The following is a 6,000-nucleotide window of genomic DNA, read 5'->3' on the forward strand; positions in this document are numbered from 1 at the left end:
GTAGTATTACATGAGGGGTGGGATTACAGATATTTGAGAAAAAAATAAAAGTACAAGCATTGCCTTTGAAAATGCATTTTATCTTCACTTCGTTTCCTCAAAGACCACCTCTGGAGGTATTATTACATGAGGGATGGGGTTGCAGATATTTGAGAAAAAAATAGAAGTGCAAGCATAGCCTTTGAAAATGCATTTGATCTTCACTTCGTTTTCCTCAAAGGCCACCTGTGGAGGTAGTATTACATGAGGGGTGGGATTACAGATATTTGAGAAAAAAATAAAAGTACAAGCATTGCCTTTGAAAATGCATTTTATCTTCACTTCGTTTTCAGGCCGCCGCAGTGGCTGAGTGGTTATGGCGCTCGGCTGCCGGCCCGAAAGACGAGGGTTCGATCCCGGCCGCGGCAGTCGAATTTCGATGGAGGCGAAACTCTAGACGCCCGTGTGCTCTGCGATGTCAGTGCACGTAAAAGAACCCCAGGTGGTCGAAATTTCCGGAGCCCTTCACTTCGGCGTCCCTCACGGCCTGAGTCGCTTTGGGACGTTAAACCCCCATAAACCATTCACTTCGTTTTCCTCAAAGACCACCTCTGGAGGTATTATTACATGAGGGGTGGGGTTACAGATATTTGAGAAAAAAATATAAGTACCAGCATTGCCTTTGAAAATGGATTTTATCTTCTCTTTGTTTTCCTCAAAGACCACCTCTGGAGGTATTACTACATGAGGGGTGGGGTTACAGATATTCGTGAAAAAAATAGAAGTACAAGCATTGCCTCTGAAAATGCATTGTCAAGGCTTCGAGAAATGAAAATGACCATGTGATGGCGGCGACTTAATGCTGAAGGACATTGCTGTCCAGAATTGCTCGGGGGAAAAAAGATCCTGAAAATGTTGTGCGAGCAACAGGACAAGTTATCTGAAACAGATGCACAGCGTGGTGAGATATGTGAGTGCGATGCACAATGTAAACAAAGGCTGGGAATGCGGCGTCAACGGAAGAGGCTTTCAAGGCTGTCCTCCAGAAATGAAACGCTGATTGAATAAGATTATGCATGATGCCCGAAATGGACGGCATGGCTTTGAATTTATTCGAGCGTGTTTGTTAGGTGTAACTGAGGTGGGTTCCAGATAGGACTGCCGTAGTCAGGTTTTGATCTGATGCGTGTTTTATATGCCAGAGGTTTCACGTGTTCGAATTAATTCTGTTTTAAGCAAGTGCTGTGTTTCTGTGGTCTGCTTTGTTTCTGCCTGTTCATGTGTTGCTTACTTCGAAAATGTACCAGAAAAGGTTAAATTTTACTGTAGCTCAATATTGTTGTGATGTTTTAAATGTTTCCCCGCGCTGGTTATTCAGTGCCTAGGGCGCTCACCGAGCCCGGTGACAAAATGGCGCCGATGTGCTGCTTTGTGATATTATAAATGGTCGAGGTTAATTCGGAACCCTCCACTGTAGCATCCCTCATAGCTCAAGTCAGTTTGGGACATTAACCCTAGATACCATGCCATGTTTCACGTACTGCCTCAATTTGCCCTATTTCTGAACAAATTTTATTTCATTTTCAGCATCGCTTCGTGGATGCAGCTAAAACACCAAAGAAGCACCTTTTTGCTGGTGATAAATACCATCTGTCGGCTGGTGAAGAAGTGGAGCAGATGGCTGAGACCCTCGTCAGAAGCCTGGAAAAGGTGTATGGACCAGGAATCCTTGCTCCTTTCTCAATTGTGCCAACCAGGCACATCATTTACGCGTGCCATCACTGCGGTACAAAGGGCCATGTGAATGGGGACTGCTACGAGTACTGCAGGCCATAGGACCTGCACTACTACCTGCAGTGATTTTAGCAGTGGGTACTGTAGTGACAGTGAAACCTATTTCTACTATGCTTCTGAGCTAAATCTGCTCCTTGGAATCTGTTAACATCATCTGAGGTTTTCTGACATGCATTGACAGCACAGAGCATGCTGGCGTTTTTGCATTTAATCTTCACAGAACTTGCCACCGCTGTGGTTGAAATTAATCTGGAGCTCTCCACTGTTGTGTCGCTTATATTTCATATGAAGCTTTGGTATATTCAACGCTGCATGACAAGGATTATTCACATCCACTAACGTTGTGCTGGCCTGCTTGGCAGCCTGCATTGGCAAGCTGGAAATCTTGGATGGGAAGAACAGTTGGAAAGTGTGGAATTCCAGTTCCCTGCAAGCTATGTCCTTGCGAATGGCAAGCTGTTTTATAAACTTATGGCGCAGCTACATCTTCATTGCTTCGGAATAACGGCACCCCATAACCATGTAGCGCTCCATGTTGCCACTAGTCGAATACTTTTCATGGAGCCAAAGCACTTGCAGAACTTTGCAGTGCCGTTTCACCAAAGTTGTCACCTGCAGTACCTGGTTCCATATTTGCCACAAATACAAGCGACCATGTATCATACAGCTTGCCACTGTTCACCAATTGTCACAAGCAGACTTCAGCTATGAATCGAATACATTTAATGTATGCTAAGTTTGCTTTGTGGTTCGCATTTCCGACAGTAAACTTCGAGGAATAGCCGACAACCAGTATCAGACGAGGTAGCAGGCACTTGGCTTGGGACCCATGGAGTTGTGCAATCATGAATGCATCCATCAACGACGAACACATTGGCAATACCAGCTGATTACAAGGTACAACCCAATTGTCTGCTGGTCTGCAATTATGCTTACACCAAGCTGTAAATTACTGACAGATGTCCAACACACCTGTTGGACACTGCGAGTATAGCCATACAGTGGTGATCATCAGTCATCACCTTTCTTGCAGTCTGCAGAAACCGTAACCTGGTTCAACATTGTGTTTAGATTTGGCCGACCCAGGCCTTGTGCTTGAGTAAACCGTTGCAGTCACAGCCATGTGAGTGCCCTTTCCAGCTCCCTTGTTCAGGCTAATCAAGCGTGAAGCTGTTTGTTCAACTGAGCGATATAGCAGACTTAAACTACTGCCTCCGCTGCAGCTCTCTAGCCCGCCACACCATCTTTGCAAGTGGGGCCTGCCTTCTGCTGCAGAATAAGCCTGGTACTGCGCCCTTTTGCAATGCTATGGTGCACACGTATTTCATCCAGGCCTATCATTGACTGACACTGAATCAAGTGCCATGGAAAGCATTGCCTAGTATCTAGATGCCTAATGAAAAAGCATCAATGCGTCCGGCAGTCAGGTGCAACAGCACCACATCCTCTTTGGTTCCCTGCACTGCATAGCAGCCTTTCAGAAGATCTTCATGGCTCGGAGCTGTTTTGTGCAATTTTCTCTTTCAACGTTTCAAGCTGCAGAACAGTGAGTACTGGACCTGCCTCCAAGAACATGTCTATTCTTAACTTGGTACCCCGGTTGTCTTGAGATTCTTAGGAATCTGCAAAACCAGCACCACCATTTATTTGGCGTGCCCAGGATACAAGAATTTCTCAAGGTTAATATGAATGAGGTTCACAAGCATTGTCCCTGTGTCGATTCTGCTGTCGAGCCTTTTATGTCGCTGCCTGGGTAGAGAAGGAGGCTGATATTACACTTCTGTTTTTCAGAAAGGGAAGGAGGGGTCACTTCAATTATTGTGACATGTTGCGATGTGGTGTGTACTGAGTGAACTTAGTGAATGACTGCACGTTTGCAACTGTTGTCTGTATTGCAACTGTAGAAACTGCTTATAGAGTACCAGTGTAATGGTGTGCAGGTGTTACCCTTTATGCAAAAATTTTAGCTGTGCACATTTCTTGACCCAGTTCCTCCCCTCATGTCCTTTTTGTAGTGCAGAGGCAGAAGGGTTAAATAGCAGGGTACAAGTAATGTTTATGGAATGTCAATGTGGGTAGCGTTAGTTGAACGATCCTACCTGTTCTGTGTACGTGGAAATATCTGTTCATCTAGAAATATGACGCTAAGTGTTTACATGTTGAGCGTGTTTCTGCCATCACAGTTTCTGAGCTGCTCTGACTTCTTGGAAAGTGGTGTCGGAAACTGGGGCTCAGGAAGGATTTTCTCACATCCAACCGTACTTTACGTATTGGTCAGCCCTGTAACATTCCCACTGGTTCTTCTCATGCGTTTTTGAGTGCGATCTGCATTGGAAAGTTATACAGCCATTGGCTGTACATTAGAGTTTACACTGACCACATAGCTCAGAGAGGTGTCCCTATAAGCCTTGCACCGTGTCACACAAAAGTGTGCTTACGGTATGGAATGGTAAGCGCTCTGTGTGTGTGCAAGCCTATAAAGCAGAGAGAAGCCTTCGAATGGGAAACTCAAGATGCACTTTATACATGAGTGAACAACAAACAAAGCAGCGCACTACACATACAACAAGGTAATGCTACAGAAAATACCGCAGTCCTATCACACTAATGGCCCTCAGGCGTAAACCACAAAGTCGCCCTCATAGAGTCTTGCTACCAAACCCGGGTGGTTTGTACGCTATCTTGGACGCGGTGTTCGGATAAAAACCCAGGTGGTACCTTGTTTCAAGCGACGCCGCTCTTTCCACGAGAGGAGTGTTGAAGAGGATCAGGTGAACGGAGACGGTGGTGTCACGTCGCCTTAGCTGGATGTAGGTGTTGGAGCATCCTCGTACTGGTGACGAGGTTGGAGCATCCTCGTACTGGTGACGAGGTCTGGGTGGTAGCAACAGCCGCTGGCGGAGTCGTCGATCCAGAAGCGTTGACAAAGGGCCCACGTTCCGAAGACAGGGTCAGCGTCGCGATCCACAGGACCGGTGCATCAGCCGGTGGGGACCACGCCTAGTCAGTAGGCCTGGCAATCGAATACCACCTGCAGCGGCTGATGGCCGTGCGCCAACGTCAGATCCTAGAACGTTCCTCCTTGTCCGCGTCCATCCCTCCTTTTATACGTCCACTTCATTTTCTTCTACTTCCGCGTTGTTTTCAGTTTCGTCGTCGTCTTCTTCATCTCTTCCAAAAATACCACTGCACTCTCTTTTCTTCCCTGTTGTCTTTCTCTCAAGTGCCATGTGCCAATTAACGTGCCTTTCCTTATTTCCAGTGTTTTACTCATCCCTCTTTTCTTTTTCACTCATGACACCCTTACATCTGTGGATTTCAAAACTCTATTAGCAATTCAAACACTCCAGTAAGGTTTTTTGCTGCTGAATTTTGTTGGGCTGCCTTTTATCCCTTTTAAGCTAACTTGTGAGAAATATGACTAGTTAGCATAAAGCACTACAGATGAAAACATGGCGAAGTCTCCTTGTCATTCTCATAATTTAATATATTTCCATATTAGTAGAGACTCATGTTAGCTCTGAAATGAATTCCCTTTTAAGTGCCTGACGTTTCCAGTGCCCTTGCAGTCATGCTCCAATTATCGTTGTAATGATGCTATGGCAATGACTGTGCTTGTCTTCACCTGCCCAGATTGTGACATGTTCTCAATGCAGTCATTTCCAAATCTCTTGGTGCCTGTCAATGCAAGTGCAGAATAGTCTTGGGCACTGCCCATGCTTTCTGCTGATACTGTTTTCAAGACTCCTGGGGCCGTATCACGGAACTGCCAAATAGCAAAGTTATCAAAAACTTCTCAAAAACGGGTCAGTTAGCCTCAATCCTATTGGTGTGCCTTGGCCGGCGGCCATTTTGCTTTTTTGCGTCATGGGTGGCTGCAGAATACGTCACAGATGTGGCAGAAGTGATGGCTTTGCACACCTAATTATGCAGGCGCAAATTGACAGTTTCTTGTGATCATCTCGAGGCGGTCAATTTGACCGTTGCGTTTGTGACAGAAAATGGCGGCGGTGTACGCGGCGATACGACTGAGGCGGCTGCCACGGCGGGAGCAGTGGCGAAGGAGGGTGCATGAAGACGCGTTTGACTTGCCAGACGAGCTGTTTCAGCGCCTTTTTCGACGGTAGAAGCAGACTGTGGAGTGGCTATACGACGAAATCTCCGATGAACTGGGAGGTACGCGTGCGAGCACGCTGTCGGTGCGACGGCAGGTGATATGTGCACTGC

Source organism: Amblyomma americanum, chromosome 7 (assembly GCF_052857255.1).
Source record: "Amblyomma americanum isolate KBUSLIRL-KWMA chromosome 7, ASM5285725v1, whole genome shotgun sequence".
Classification (NCBI taxonomy): Eukaryota; Metazoa; Arthropoda; class Arachnida; order Ixodida; family Ixodidae; genus Amblyomma; species Amblyomma americanum.